Source organism: Hemiscyllium ocellatum, chromosome 38 (genome assembly GCF_020745735.1).
Source record: "Hemiscyllium ocellatum isolate sHemOce1 chromosome 38, sHemOce1.pat.X.cur, whole genome shotgun sequence".
NCBI lineage: Eukaryota > Metazoa > Chordata > Chondrichthyes > Orectolobiformes > Hemiscylliidae > Hemiscyllium > Hemiscyllium ocellatum.
The window spans coordinates 30698511-30715798 of NC_083438.1; the positions used below are offsets into that span (position 1 = coordinate 30698511).

The window sequence follows — 17288 nt, forward strand, 5'->3', positions numbered from 1 at the left end:
AATGTGCAAACTCCACACAGATAGTCACCCCGAGGTTGGAATCGAACCTGGGCCCCTGGTGCTGTGAGGCAGCAGTGCTAGCCACTGAGCCACCGTGCCGCCCATGTGATGATGCTGTTCCTTTAACAAGGTTATGATGGCCTTGTTTAGTTGGATGACATCTTTATAATCATTAAAAACACAGAAATAGAGAACACACACTGGATCATCAACGCCACACTCACAGGAATCCAATTCACTAGAGAGGAAGAAAAGGACAACCAACTCCCATCCCTAGATGTGATGGTACAGAGAACACCGAACGGAGAATTCACCACAAAGGTATACAGGAAAGCCACACACACAGACCAAGTCCTGAACTACGAAAGCAACCACCCCAACACACACAAAAAAAGTTGCACCAAGACACTGTTCAAAAGGGCCACAACACACTGCAGTACACCAGAACTGCAAAAAAGAGGAAGAAGAACACCTCTACAATGTATTCACCAAAAACGGATAGACTTTCTATCACACCACAGTTGTCTGATTTTACACTGGCCTTTCAACCATAATAGGCATGACTCCCACCTGTGATTCAGCTATTTCATTCCTGAGGGTACACTGTAAATCTGGAACAGAGAATTTCTCTATTATTCCTACTTTACCACTTTTCACCAGACACTCCAACCTCACCTTCTCTGGCAATATCCTTCCCAAGTACACACCTTCTCACCTCTCACCTTTAAAGAATCGACTTGCTCCTGTATCTCTTAAAAATTTAATTTCTTTTTCTACTCTTCCTGGTACACGAGTAAGCCTTACACAAGTAAATTCTTTAAAGATAACTTGTACTTTCTTATTAATCAATCCTCGACCAGACTATACATTCTTTTGAAGATCTTTAGCTTCCTTTCGCTCTCCTTTCTCACTTTAATAATCTCACTGGGTAATCCTGTTTTGCCATGTCCAACTTCCCAGTATTTTTCTTAAACCACCAACACTGCAACTTCAAGTGTCCTACTGCATAACAGTGAAAACACCGAAGTTGTTTTAAAATTTCTCTTTCACCTTCATGGTTTCCTTTTCACCCTGTGGCTATCTCTGTTACCTTCAATGAGACCTCTTTTTCGGTTGCTACCTGAGGATTTCTCTTTTCCCCAATTTCTATCCCTCACAGATTGAAATTGATGTTGAAAGCTAAACTTTGAATTATAAAATAACTTATAAGCATCCACCATCTTCACTGTTAATCTTGTAGTTTTAACCCTCTGCTCTTCCACATGAGTTCTCACTGCTTCAGGAGGTAAATAAGAACTCCACCTTGGGACCCTCCAACCACATGGCATCAGCATCGATTTCGCAAGTTTCCAACTCTTCCCTCCCCTCACCTCATCCCAGATCCAACCCTCCAACTCGGCATCACCCTCTTAACTGTCCTACCTATCCATCTTCCTTCTCACCTATCCACTCCTCAGTTCCCTATCACAATTGCCACCCACCTGCATCGACCTATCACCTTCCCACCAAGCTTCCCTCCCAGCCCCACCCCACCCACCCCCACCCCCACTCCCACATCTTATTTCTCTCTCAACCCTTTGCCCCCTCCACATTCCCAAAGAAGGGCTTATGCCCGAATCATCGACTCTCCTGCTCCACAGATGCTGCCTGACCTGCTGTGCTTTTTCAACACCACCCTTTGACTCTGACTCCAGCATCTGCAGTTCTCATTTGTTTCCAAGAGCATCATATATTTGGTCTATTTTCAAATCCCTCATTCACCTGTCAAAGTTACTTTGTTTGATCCTATCAAACTCAATGTACATTTGACAAGATTCCCTCTTTAGATTCCTGAAACGTTATCTGTAGGCAAATGTTCACATGCACTTAAGATGGCTTTTTTTCCCCTCATTATACTCCCTAGATATATCTTCTGATAATGATGCAAATACATCACTGGATCTACCTACCAGTTTTGTTTGAATCAACAAAGTCCACATGGTCACCGGCCATTTCATTCGTTTAGCCACTTCCTCAAATGAACCGAAAAATGTTTTGATGACCTTTCCATCAAATCTTGGTAACACTTGTACACATTTAAACAGAGCCCCACTGGGTCTTTGGCCAGGATGGTTAGCTCTTCATCACTGCCTTCATCACCACTCCTAATTTCTGCCTTTTCTATTTTAACTTGACTTTCCTCTTTTATTAGAGAAAGTGAGGTCTGCAGATGCTGGAGATCAGAGCTGAAGATGTGTTGCTGGAAAAGCGCAGCAGGTCAGGCAGCATCCAAGGAACAGGAGATTCGACGTTTCAGGCATAAGCCCTTCATCAGGAATGAGGAAAGTGTGTCCAGCAGGCTAAGGTAAAAGGTAGGGAGGAGGGACTTGGGGGAGGGGCGATGGAGATATGATAGGTGGAAGGAGGTTAAAGTGAGGGTGATAGGCCGGAGTGGGGTGGGGGTGTGAAGAGGTCAGGAAGAAGATTTCAGGTTAGGAAGGCGGTGCTGAGTTCGAGGGATTTGACTGAGACAAGGTGGGGGGAGGGGAAATGAGGAAACTGGATAAATCTGAGTTCATCCCTTGTGGTTAGAGGGTTCCTAGGCGGATTTTTATATAGGTTCCGTAGGCAGGTACTGAGGAAGGAGATGTGGCTGTGGTAGCGAGTCTGTTTGAGAACGTGGCTGAAGAGCTTCTGTGCAGAGGAGATGACCTGGGGGGTGCAGTGAGAGAGGGACTCACTGAGATCCTTGTAGAGGGAGGAAGAGAGCTTCTTCAAGGAAGGCATCCTTGCAAAAGGATTCGCAGTAGGTTAAATCCTCATTTTCAGTACAACACACCGAGTGACATTTTCCACACCCAGAAAACTCACAGCTGCAGAAATAACATTTTTTATAACAAGAAAGCACATCCTATTTAATCCAACTGACCACAATACCCAAAAAAACAACACTCTATACTCACTGTCTTTGAGTCAAATAGAAAAAAAAGTGTCAGTGATGCTCCACATGTAAATAAAAAGACTTCTCCTTTCTTGTAACCACTAACATTTCAGTCTGCCTCATAATTGCTTTCAACTTTGATTGATTGGTGGCCATTTGTTGTGAAAACCTGGGGAAAGAAACCACCAGTAAAATGACAGTTGTGGTTTTGGGAACAGTGAATGTGCTCTCAGTGACCAACCCTTCACCACTTTCTGTCTGAGCTCCATTTTGTTCAACCTGAATTAATGAAATTACAATCTAAATTATGAACTGAACCCCACCTCAATCTTTCAACACATAGCATCACTCAGAAGTACCCAGTAGTACATCAAACATAGGACAGAACAACATAGGAACAGGACCTATGGCCCAACTCTCTGTGCTGACCACAATGCCATTCTAAACTCATCCTATCAGCCTGCCTCTATTTGTTGTCTGTCCATGTGCCTGTCTAAATGCCTCTGAAACATTGTCATCATATCTGATTTTACAGCTCCCCTGGCAGTGTGTTCCAGGTGTAACCTTCTGTGTAATAAAAAACCTGCCTCGGACATCATCCCCCTCTCACCTTAAACATATGACTCCCGAGTCGTTGGCATTTCCACTCTGGCAAAAAGGCACCCTATCCATGCCACTCATAATTTTATAGACTTCTATCGGGTTACCCCTCAGGCTCTGACACTTCAGTGAAAATAAAGCCCGTTTATCTAACCTCTCCTTATACTTAATACCGTAGCTAATGTATAGCATATGGCTTAGGTGTTAGAGCCCTGGTCCAAATCAATAGCCATGAGATTAATTCTCACTGGAGCTTAATCATGATTGTCTCACTCTTTAACTATCCATTTTTAAATATTCACATTTTAGTATTAAACACATCTGAAACTGACCCTGGAACAACAGACAATTTTTCCATCCATTGATGTCCTTTCTCTCCCATTCACAATCTATCTCTTCTCAGTCCTCTCTTTCTTCCCCTTATGCTATCTCTCCACAATACTGCTTCAACATCTCTCCCTCTCTCTGACTCTCTGTCCCCTCTTCTCTCTCTCTATCCTGCTCTTTGACTCTTCCTGTATGTGTGACTCTCTCTCTCACACACAGTCTCTCTTTAAATGTCTGACTCTGCCTCTGCTCCTCTCTCTCTCTCTCTTCTCTGTCCCATTCTGTCTGTCTCTATCTCTCTGTTTCTCCCTCCCTCCTTCTCTCTCTGTCTCACTCACTCCCCTACTTCTTTTCCCCCTCTCTCATATTCCCTGTCTCCCATTCACAGACATTGATGTAGAATTGTAGGAAGTTGCAGAACCAACAGATTGAGCACAAAGAGGCTATTTGGCCTATCTCATTGGTGCTTCCAATTGAGTGATTTACTTGATTCCATTCTCCAGCCTTCTTGCCCTAACCCTGTACCTTCCTTCATATCAGGAATGGTCCAATTCCCTTTTGAATCCTTCAATGGCATGTGCGCCCAGCAGACTGACAGGCAAAGCCTTCCAGACCTTAAACACTCATTGCATGAAAAGGCTTCTTGTCCCGGGTCACTTTTGCTTTGTTTACAAAGTTCCGTTATCAGATTCCTTTGTGTACATTTTATAAAGGGAGGTTCAAGTTTTTTAGACAATCTCATAACATCACTGCATGTTTGTGCCATTTTATAGAATGATGGGTTCATGATTAGTCATGGGATCAAGGCTCATGGGGAAAAGGCAGGAGAATGGGTCAGGGAAACATATCAGCCAGGATCAAATGGGGGAGCATACCTGGTAGGCTGAATGGTCTAATTCTACACCTGTATCCTGTCTTTAAAAAAGTGACAGGGCTATGCAATACCCACTTCCCACTGAACAATAAATTAAGGGAAAAAACTTGGCAAAAGTAAACGGTAAATAGAGTTTAAATTCAACATTGTTACAACCTATCAGGTTAATTTACAACTGCTTGATTGTTTATGTTATTTAAAAAATATGCCAGATAATTCATTTGTATTGTCTTTACTATTAAGGAAAATTTCAACTGCTTCAGTTTAAAAGATTAGTATAGGTATTACTTCTATTTGAAAGTCTAGCAGGAGCTTTCATCCATCTCCCATCTGGCACTGTCTCTGTTCTTGGACTATTTGATGGTGACAGTGTAGAGGCAGCCTTACTCTGTATCTAACCCCATGATGTCCCTGTCCTAGGACTGTTTGACGGGGAAAGCGTAGAGACAGCTTTAGTCTGTAGTTAACTCTGTCAGTCCCTTTCCTGGAAGCATTTGATAGTGACAGTCTAGCAAGAGTTTTAGAAGAGTAGAGGGAGTTTTGCTTTTGTTTAAAACAGCAGAGTGTGTTTTACTCTGTATCTAACCTTTCCCGTCCTTGTTCTGGGATTGTTTGACAGGGACAGTGTATGGGAAGCTTTACATAGTATCTAACCCTGTGCTGTCCCTGTTCTGACAAAGTCTGATTGGGACAGTATCAAATTAGGTTTGGTGCTTTGTGAGGAAAATGTGAGTTGAACCTCTGAACACTGACTAGGCGTTTGTTGTTTGATCTTGATTGAGGTTTCTGTCCATATTCTAAAAAAAAGAATTATTTTTGTTGAAGCAAGCAGGATATGTGAGCTCTAAAAGAAGGCTGCAGTTTGAGTTTGACATCAGTTTTAAGGCTGGTGAATTTCTGTCTACGTAGTGTCACACATCGGGGAGAGATTCCAGTAATATGCTGAAACACCTGAACCGATCTTCTCCCTTCTCACTGAGAGGGCCTCCATTTCTGCAAACCCCCTCTCTCGAAGACAACAGGTTTTAATGCCAGCATCTTATTTTTCAGAGTGTGTGTGTGTCTGTGTATCGTCTGTGTGTGTGTGCTTGTGCGTGTGAGAATGTGTGAGAGGAGAGAGTGTGTGTCTCTGCTGATGTGAGTGCATGTGGGTGTGTGTTCATGTCTGTGCATGAGTCTGTGAGAGCAGAGGAGATTCTGCAGGTAATTCCCATGCCCCACAACCCTCTGAGATTTCGAAACTTCTCCAATTCCAACCTCTTGAGTATTTCTTGATATCCATCCCTCTACCTTCAACTGTCTGGAGTCTGAACCTCTGGATTTCCCTCCATAATTTTTCACCTCCTTCAGGAAAATGAGCCACAGAAGGAGATCTTCGGTCACTGACCGAAAGCACAGTCACAGATGGTGAATACAATGATGTACCTTAAAAGAGGAAAGACTCAGTTGGTAGATTTGCCTGCTGAGCTGGTTTGTTCTCAGACGTTCCGTCACCATGCTGAGTAACATCATCAGTGAGCTTCCGGTGAAGTGTTGGTGTTCTGTCCTGTTTGCTATTCATGTGTCTTGGATTGTTGTGGTGGGTGATCTCATATCCGGTTCTATCCCTGAGAGGTTGTTGAATGGAGTCCAAATCTATATATTTGTTAATGGAGTTCCAGTTTAAACACCAGGTCTCTGAAAATTCCCACATATGTCTTTGTTTGGCCTGTCCCAAGATGGATGCGTTTTCCCAGTTGAACTGATGTCACTCTTCGTCTGTGTGTATGGGTACTAGTGATAGTTAGTCTTGCCTTTTGGTGGCTAGTTTGTGCTCATGTATTGTGGTGGCTAGTTTCCTACCAGTTTGTTCAATATAATCTTTGTTGCGGTCCTTACAGGGTATTTTGTATATGGCATTTGTTCTGCTGGCTGTGGGGATGGGGTCATTTTAATCCATCAGTAGTTGTTTTAGTATGGTAGTAGGTTTATGGGCAACTATGATGCTGAGGGACCGGAGCAGTCTGGTGGTCATCTCTGAAATAACTTTGATGTATGGTAGGATAACTAGAGTCTCCAGGCGTGTTGTGTCTTCCTGTTTCGGTTTGTTGTGCAGGAATTAGCAACTGCACTTCTTAGTTAACTGTTGTTTCTGAATACATTTTATAGCTGCTTTGTACACCTAAAAAAACAATTCAGGAACAAACAGTTACCCAATAAGTGCAGTCTGCTGATTCCTGCATAATGGACCTAAACAGTCAGCAGAGACACACCACCACCATCCCCCACCAGGTGAGCAATTGGATAGGTCCTGGGTAAGTAACATCATTATTGGAATTCAGTTCCATGACTCAGGGGAAGAGTGCCAGAAAATCTTATTTGTATAGTGTCAATAATTCAATATCAATAATCAAACCCCACACTGTTCAGTGTCGATAATTCAAACCCAACTGTTCAGTATCGATATTCAGTTTTGATAATCAAATCTCACATTATTCAGTGTTGATAATAAATGGATCTATTGTGGGTATAGTTTCTATTGAGATTAACAATACTAAATGCTGATCACTCTGATTGTCGCTCTCCATTTCTGTTGCAGCAGAAAGAAAACAGGGGACTGGAAACAAAATCTAAACTGAATTCATATTTGAAGATGATCTGTATGAAAACTGCAAGTCTGACTAGGGTCCTGTATATAGAAATATATAAACAGGATCAGAATGAAGGATGCAGATCCTAGGAGAAGGGAGGAAAGAATGGTTTAAGACTCCAGTTTACTTTGGTAAATACCATAGGATATCTCCTCTCTTTTGGTATTCCCCTTCCCAACTCTCACAGAGAACAGTTAGAATTTTTTTGTCACAGCTTTCCAAGTGCTAGTGCAATCCCACATCTGTAATCTCTCAGTCAAAGGAACTGACTAAGTAAATCATTGCCCTTTGGTTATTCGTTCTGGGAGAGTAGAGACAGTAGTTGAGTAAGGCACCCTTGAAAGACAAGATGCGTTCTGTTGGACGTGATGCTGTGAATAAGGACAGCATTTGCTGAACACACCAGAGTGTACCAACAACGAATTAAAGGTGATCACGCAAGCTCATAAAGTGGCTCATTTACACTTGTTGGAAGTGACAGATCGTCATATATAGTGAACCATGCTCTGCAGCACAAACAAAAGCAGCTTCGGGACCTTGTAACTGCCCCATTATTTTTCACTTTACTCAGAGATTACAGTCAAACTTCCCAGACCCTTTCCTTCAGTTTGACAAAGTGCTGCAATCATTTGAAAGTTGACATTCACGCATTCACCTTGATCACGATTCTCTTTTCAGCAATGTCTATGTTCAGTAACAATTGGTTGACTTGCTGTTGGCATTTTCTCTCAATGTGGTGTCATTTCACACAGTGAATAATGATCCACCCAAAGCAATTTCTCTGGGTTTAATTTTTGACATCTTCCATCAAGGTTCTCACTTGTGGCAGTGTCTTGGCCTGGCCTCTCAGTAGCACATGGCAGTGTCTCAGCCTAGTGTCTGGGCAACTCATCATAGTACCTTGGCCCAGTCTCTCAGTGGCGCATTGTGATAGCATGGCCTATTCTCTTGGTAGCACATGGCAGTGTCTCAGCCCAGTCTTGGGAGTACATGGTGGTAATTCAAGCTAGAAAAGGTGGTGTCTTGGCCTGGTCTCTTGGTGGCTCATGGTGGTGTCTTGGCCTGGTCTCTCATCAGCACATGGTGGTGTCTCAGCCTGGTCTCTTTGTGACTCAAATTGGTGTCATGGCCTGGTCTCTCACTGGTTTGTCACAGTGTATCAGCCTAGTTTCTTGGCAGCTCATGGTGGTCTTTTAGCATGCGGGTGAGTCCTGTCTGAGCACATTCTGGAGGCACTTGGGGAGGCAACAGCTTCAGCCATGACATTGTGGCCCAACATGGGAACACTAAGTGGTGAGGGAGGTCCCTTGGTAGCTGTGGCTGCAGTGGTAAGAACAGGCAGCAAAGGTCTCCCGGAGAGTGCAATAAGCAGAGGACTCGTCAAAGACTGTTGAACATTTAACTTTGTTCTTTAATTTTTCGAGTTTAAATTAAGAATGATTTTAACGTGAACTATCACCTTATTTCTTTGTTTTCTACTTATTCTATGAATGTAATGGTCAACTTTTTAAGCTCTGTTTCTCTTACTACTTTGCACCTAAATTTTTTGTACTTTGGTCCGCATAGCGACATTATACACTTTTCACTGGGCTCCTGTATTCCTATACTTGAGTTAGCCTTCCCCTAGATTCATGCTTGCACCTATGGACTACTGTTATCCTTATCCTCAAGTAACTGAAAACCTACTGGAAACACTGTTCCCGAAATGCTCCCCCACTGAAACTTCCATCACCTGGCCGGGCTCATTCCCCAAGGCCAGGTCTAGTGCGGCCCCTTTCCTATTTGTACAATGTACATATTGTTTGAAAAAACTATCTGGATTGTCCACAATCCAAGTCCCTGGCACTAAGTCAGCCCCAGTCAATGTAGGGAAAGTTAAAATCACCCACACAGCAACCTTGTCGTTTTTATATTTTTCCAGAATCTGTCCACATATCCTTTCCTCTAACATCCACTGGCTGTTGGGAGGTCTATAGTACCATCCCATCAAAGTGACTGCATCTTTCCTTTTCCTGAGCTCTACCCATACGGCATTGCTGGATGAGCCCTTTCAGGCATCCTCCCTCAGTTCAGCTGTGATACTTTCCCTTATTACTAATGCAATATCCCTACCTCATTTACAACACTCTTTATCTGACATAAAACACTTAAGTCATAAAAGAGATAGGAGCAGAAATTACGCCATTCAGCCCATCGAGTCTTCTCCACCATTCAATCATGGCAGATACTCAAGAACCTATCTAGCTCAGTCTTAAATACATTCAATGACTCAGCTTCCACAGCCTTCTGTGGCAATGAATTCCATAGATTCACCACTCTCTGGCTGAAGAAGTTTCCCCACATCTCCATTCTAAAGGGTCTTCCTTTTGCTCCAAGGCTGTACCAATGGGCCCTAGTCTCTCCTACCAATGGACGCATCTTCTCTACTCTTAGGCCGGTTAGTATTGTGTAAAGTTTTAATTAGATCCCCTCTAAACTCCACTGAGTATAGAGCCAGGGTCCTCAAACATTCCTCATGTTTTAAGCTTTTCATTCCTGGGATCAATCCTGTGAACCCCCTCTGAACATGCTTCAGCATCAGTACATCCTTCCTGAGATTACGGGCCCAAGACATTGTACTATACTCCAAATGTGGTCTGACCAGAACCATACAGAGCCTCAGAAGTGACATTCCTGCTTTTATATTCAAGACCCTAAAATAAATACCATCCTACTGACTCAACCTGCAAGTTTCCCTTGGTAGAATCCTGGACTAGAACTCTCAAGTCAACTGAAGTTCAGACTTCTGAATTACCTTCCCATTTGGAAAATAGTCCATGCCTCTATTCTTCCTACCAAAGTGCATGACCTCACACTTTCCCACACTGTATTTCATCTGCCACTTCTTTGCCCATTTGCCTAAACTGTCCAAATACTTCAGCTGCCTCCTCACCTCCTCAGTACTACCTGCCACTCTACCTATCTTTGTACCAGCTGCAAACTTAGCCAGAATGCCCTCAGTTCCTCCATCTAGATTGTTAATGTATAAAGTGAAAAGTTGTGGTCCCAATACTGATCCTTGCGGAACACCACTTGTCACCAGCTGCCATCCTGAGAAGGACCCTTTTATCCCCACTCTCTGCTTTCTGCCAGACAGCCAGGCTTCTATCCATGCTAGCACCTTGTCTCTAACACCATCATCCCCTATCTTACTCGGTAATCTCCCATGCGGTAACTTATCAAAGGCTCTCCTTGGTCTAACATGCTTGTTACTTCCTCAAAGAATTCCAGCGTGATTTGTCAGTGATGACCTCCCCTTGATGAACCCTTGCTGACTTTGTCGTATTTTAACATTCATTTTCAAGCGTTCAGAAATCTCAGCCTTCACAATGGATTCTAGGATCTTACCCACGACCGAGGTTAAGCAAATAGGTCTGTAATTTTCCCTTATTCCCTTTTTAAACAGGAGTCTCACATTAGCAATTTTCCTGTCTCTGGGACCCACCCTAATTCAAATGATTCCTGAAAAATTATTCAGTTCCTCAGCTATTTTCTTGTTCCCCACTGCTATCTCTCCAGTCTCATTTTGCAGTAGCCCAATGTCCTCTTTTTTATCCTTTATATATCTCAAGAAACTCTTACAGTCTTCCATTATATAATTGACTAGCTTACTCTCATATTTAATCTTCTGCATCCTTTTTTTTGTTGTTACCCTGTTAGTCTTTGCAAACTTCTCAATCTTCTGGTACCCACTGCCCTTCGCCACGTTATATGCTTTCTCTTTTGCTTTTATGCTATACCTGACTTTCCTAGTCAGCCATGGTTGCCTCATTCTCCCTGTACCATGCTGTTTTTTCCTCAGAATCTGCTGTGTCTCCTGAATTATTCCCAGAAACTCCTGCCAGTGCCATTCCCCTGTCACTGCTAGGCTCCTCTCTCAGTCAATTCTACCCAGATCCTCCTTTATACCTCTGTAATTGTCTTTATTCAGCTGCAATACCATTACCTCTGATTCTATCTTCTCCCTTTCAAATTACAGAGTAAGTTCAATCATATTATGATCACTGCCTCCTCAGGGTTCCTTCACCTTAATCTCCCTTATCAGGTCTGCTTCATTGTACAACAATAAATCTTGTATTGCCTGTTCCCTAGTGGGATCCACTACAAGATGCTCCAAAACAGCCGTCTCATAGATATTCCACAAATTCCTTTTCTTGAAAGCCACTACCAACTTGATTTTTCCAGTCCACCTGCATACTGAAATCCCCAATGGTCACTGTAATTTTGCCTTTCCTACACATCTTTTCTACCTCCTGGTATATCTTGCGCCCCAGCTCCAGACCACTGTTTGGAGGCCTATACGCAACTCCAACTCACTTTTTTACTTTTGCGTTTCCTCAATTCTACTCATACAGATTCTACACAATTAAATCCTGCAACATCGAGCTGCTCTCCCTCTCTCAACCGTGTCTCTGTAATAGCTGCAACATCATAGTAATTTGATTCCAGTCTATCTGGCTCTGCTCTGTCCTTGAGCTATAGAAGCTTGCTTTCTGCTAGTTGATTATTGTCAGTCAGTTAGCTCGATTAGCTGAAAAGTTTTATTTCAGACATTTTGACATCATGACTAGGTAACATCATTGGTGAGAGTCTCCCGTGAAGTGGTGGAGGTATGTCCCGCCTCTCTCTTTATAGGTCTTGGTTTCTTAAGGTGGACGATGTCATTTCAGGTTCATTTTTTTCAAGGGAAGGCAGTTGGGGTCTAAATCGATATATTTATTGATGGAGTCTGGTTAATATGCCATGCCTCTAGGAGTTGTTGTGCATGTCTTTGTTTCACCTGTCCTTGGATGTGTGTGTTGTTCTAGTCAAAATGATGTCCTTCTTTGTCTATAAGTATAGAAACTAGTGGTAGTGGGTTGTGTCTTTTGGTGGTCAGTTGGTGTTCATGTATCCTGGTGGCAAGCTTCCTGCCTGTTTGTCTGATGTTGTGATTTTTACAGTTCTTGCATGGTGTTTTGTACATTATGTTAGTTTTGCTGGTAGTATTCACCCCAGATTGATCAATGTCATTTTCCCACTTCCATCCTAAACCTTCTAATACAATGATCACTGTTCCTGAAATGCTCCCCCACTGTTACTTGATCTATTGGTCACCTCATTCCCATGAACCAGACCTAGCAGTGACTCAGCGCTTGTTAGACTGATCACATACTGCTATATGGGATTGCTCTGAAAACAATCGAGGATAACTTGCTTCTTTTCACTGCCACTATCACAGTCTACATACAGACAGTTAAAATTCCCATTATAAATACTCTATGATGGAAAGATGCACCTCTCCATAATTGCTTTACCAATTTTTTCCTCTAAATCCTTCCCACTAGCTGGTGATCGAAATATCACACCGAGCAATGTAATTGCATCCTTCTCGTTCCTGAGCTCCAATCAAAGTGATTCTGTATATAGGTTTGCTCGCTGAGCTGGAAGGTTTGTTTTCAGCTATTTCATCACTATACTAGGTAACACCATCCAGAGGCTCACTGAAGATGTTACCTAGTATGGTGACAAAACACCTGAAAATGGAACTTCCAGCTCAGTGAGCAAACCTACCTCCAGCAACTCAATCTGAGCTACAAATCTCAAAAGCTTCAAACTGATTCTGATTTTAAACCTCTGAAAGCTCCTTTCTCTCCAATCCTGCAATGCTTTCTTATACCAAATATGTCAACGCTCTTCCTTTTTAATTTCAATTCGTAACTTTTGTAACCAGGCAGCATATTTAACATTCAGAGCAGCCATTCCTTGAGCCAGTTGCTCATTATTGCTACAACATCATAATCCCATGTGGCCAACTGTGCTTGGAACACCCCAGTTTAATTAACTATACTCTGTGCATGTACAGACTTGCAGTTTAACCTTGTTTCAGAATCCAATGCTTTCTCCTTTAATTCAAATCTACCTATTAGCGGAGTACTTTATAATTTAGCGCTGCCAGTCTTTCCTCACAATTTGTGCACACAGGTATTCCTTTCTAATATTCTCTCCTGGTCCCTATTCTGCTGCCCAATGAGTATTAATTCTCCCCAATGGCACGAGCCAGATGCCCCATAAGGAAATCGGCCGCAGCTCAGTTCAGATGCAGAGTCGAGAGTGTGTTGCTGGAGAAGCAGCATCCAAGGAGCAGAAGAATCAACGTTTTGGGCATATTCCCGATAAAGGGGTTATGCCCGAAACATCGATTCTTCTGCTCCTCCGATGCTGTCTGATCTGCTGTGCTTTTCCAGCAACACACTCTCGACTTTGAACTCAAGCATCGGCTGACCTCACTGTCGCTCGTCTACAGGTACCAACTTCCTCAAAGTCAGTCCCAGTGTCACGGTAATCTAAAACCCTGCATCCTGCACCATCTTTCCAGGCACACAGCTGTCTGTCTTATCTTCCAATTTCATTGCTCGCTTGCATGTGACACTGGGAGCAGTCCAGAAGTTCTGACTACGGAGGCCCCATTTGCTCATTTTCTTTCAAGCTCGCCAAATTCTGACTGCAGGACAACATTCCCCTTCCTACCTGTGTCGATTGTATCAATTTGGGCCATGACTCTGGCTGTTTCCACTTTCTCAGAAAGATTATCCTGTAATATCCTGACCCTGGCTGCAAGAAGGCAACTCACTGTCTTAGAGTCATTTTGACACCTGCAGAAACTAAAGAATCCCCACTCAGTACAGCCCTTCTACGCTTCCCACATCCCTCCTGAACAGCTGGGCATTGTGTGTTGCTGCACACCTCCAGGGATCCATCACCAACATCCAGGTGGAAAACCAGCTGGTGAGTGGGACCACTGAGAACTCCCGCACTACCTGTCTGGTTCTCTTGGACTGCCAGGTGTTCTCACATTCCCTACCTGCCTGCTTTCCCCCAACCTGTGCTATGACCGCCTCCCTGAATGTGCTATCCACATCGTTCTCTGCCTCACAGACACAGCTCAGCGATTGGAACTGCTGCTTGAGCTCTGGAACCCAGAGGTCAAACTTGTGCAGCCGCTGTAACTTCCTGTACTTGGGCTTGCCCATGACTCCCTGTACACCAGAGGACGTGGCTGAGCTGACATTTTAGTGTACCTTTAGTAAAATTTACTTTCGTTAACCTTTTACTTGTACTGTTAACTAATAACTGATAATGAGCAGAAAGTAGAAATCCTTGGCCCATGTTTACATGTTATCTTTCTCTCTTGTGCTTATAAATTCTACCTTCCCAGTGCTAGTTTACAAATTCACATTTTTCAGAATTGCTGATATTGGAACACAGACTTTAACAGCAATATCTCTCCTGTGATATCACTCTTAGACTATTTTGTGGACATGATCCAGTCCCCAGGATGGGTACTCGCTTGTAGGCCTGACCTCCAGTCGCTAAGTTGTTCACCATTTGCAGTTGGAATTGGAGCTTGTGACTCAGGAGAAGGTGCAGTCTTACTGCAAACTGATATATTTGACATAACGAAGCTAACATGGTGTTGGCTTCATAAACTGAGTCAGCTTCAAAGGAAGTATTGCACAGTGGAAAAAGAAATTTTGATCTAGATAATGGTCTGAAACATGTCAAAGTCTATGTCCCTCATGACCACAAAGGAACACTCATATCTGTTGATCGTAATCTAATGGTCTTTGAAGATAAAGTTAAAAATCAAAATGCCAATTCTTTCACTGGCGTTTACTCACTGAATTACATAAAGTTACATTTATCTGCCTGAAACAGATATTATGATTGCTGATGCATCGTCAAGAAGGTAATCAAACTCGATTAGATTGATGATTTTTAAAAAATCGATATCGGTATTACGGAAAATGAAGGTGAATGAATGTCATTTTGACCTATTTTATGTTTTTATGGTGGAGACATTTTCATGTTTATATCACAATGAAATGCATTTGGAAATGGTGTTCCATTTTCCAAAGATGGCAGCGTGTTGTTGATGTATATGTATAATTCAGGTCCAACACCAAATGAAATTTTAGAACTGTTTGGATGTTTTGCATTAAAAAAATGGTTTACCAAGGTTTGATGGGACATGAGACTTCTGGGAATCGGTCAACATTAATGTGAGCTGTGATTCACCTGATCATTACTGAAATATCGAGAGACTTTTGAAAGGAGAAAAGTGAAGCTTTTAAGAGGGATTCGTGGAAGGTTTATGGTTTTAATTGCCAGAAAAAAATTTGTTGAAACTAATGGCATGTACATGCTGAAGGTTTTCAGCAATATTTTTCTGGAATTGGTTCCTGCTTTTCCAGGACATCTGTATGTGTCATGGGGAGAAATGATCTGAAAATATGCAGTATTCCTGAAAAAAAAAGAAGATACCTTACACCAGGGTAAGCTGCACAAATCTCTCCCTCAGTGGGAACCTGAGAAAGTTCAAGTTATCGGTATTCCTGACAATCTCATCAACACTGAAAGCTGGACTCTTTCTTCTACTCAAAGACCTAAGTCTAACTGACTATCCACCTGTCTGAATTCTGATCTAAATATATTCCATCATTCTGTGGTGGACAGTATTTCGATCTTGTCGACAGGAAACTCATTTTATCCTTTGGGTATGGGTCTTTAGTCTGTGGGTTTTTTGTTACCCACCACATCGCCACCCCCATTCCTCCACGGCCTTAGCTTTTAAAAGAATATCACCTCTGCAGAGCTAGATGATGTTTGACATGTGAACATTTTCATTCGTGTTAATGCGACATTGTTTAATTCTGGAATGTATCACATTTGGAAACAGTTTTTCTCCTCCTTTTAATAATACAGCCTGATTATAATTAACTTGCTATTTTTCTGTGTGTTATAGAAATTTGGGGAAAGTCATGAATATTCTGGATAATGGCGTGAAAGAGTAGCAATATGATTCAAAACGTCAATGTTTGTGAACTGGAGTGGTAATTGAGTCGTGATATGTGCCAATACGGGTTATTGTATGCATAAAAGAAGCAAACTAAGCACAACGTTGTGTAGTTAACAATTCAGTGATGAGTGTGAACTACTGAGAAATTAAAATATATCACTCACTCAAAACACGAAGCTGGGTTCCAGGAAAGAAGCTGTAATCAATCATGTTGCCGATTTCTACTCTGAAAAGATAAGGTCCTGCACCTGCCCATCTGGTGTTGTTGATAATCAAGAAACAGTCACCATTATTCAGGTCTCCAGACAGCCACGTCCAATGGCGAAACCATGGTAATTATTGATTGTGATCCTGGGAGTGAAAGGTTATCGATGATGTGACTGGTTTCTCGTTATGAAACCAGATTCCAACTTGTGGTTGGTTTGCCAATTGTGAAGGGTAACTGTAATGACATGGAAACTGCGCACAGGAAGCTTCCTGTACTGTCACCTCATGTGGAGCGTTGCCTTTCCATGCTCGTGTCAGTCCAGCTGGGGAGAGAAATATCAGTATTTATCAGTAGATGGGCTGTAGGTCAACCAGACTCAGTGGATGAACAGCCTCAGAGCAAGTTTAATTATAAATCAGAGGCTGTTTACTGAAAACCACGGTAGCGAAGAGACCCCATCGTGTTGAAAGGGGACAAATATTGGGGACCTCCGGGAGAGGACATTTTCTCAGTTATACATGTAGGTCTCACACTAACTCACATTCATTTACACAAAGTGAATAGCTTTCCATTTTATCCATCTTTCATGCTACTGTTTCACACTCACTCACCCAGACCGAAGGGTCTGTTTCTGTGCTGTACATCTCTATGACTCTATGACTCTAAGAAGCCCTTGAAATTTATAAATCACAATTTGAGAATATGTGCGACTAATGTCACAGAGATCTGCAGCATAGAGAAAGGCCCTTCGGCCCTTTGTGTCCCTGCCAGTCAAATACAATTAGTTAATTATTCTAATCCTATTTTCCAGTACTTGGCCCATAGCCTTCTAGGCTTTGGTATGGGCCTAT

General features: G+C 42.5%; 1 protein-coding gene across 1 annotated transcript in view; it reads right to left on the reverse strand.

Annotated features, from left to right (window-relative positions):
- LOC132833888 (sialic acid-binding Ig-like lectin 10) overlaps positions 1-16574 on the reverse strand; it is a 74133-nt gene extending 57559 nt beyond the window's left edge. The window contains exon 1 of the mRNA XM_060852545.1: positions 16394-16574. The gene's annotated coding sequence lies outside the window, so the exon portion shown is untranslated. The remainder of the gene's footprint in view (positions 1-16393) is intronic.
- Positions 16575-17288: the final 714 nt, after the last annotated feature.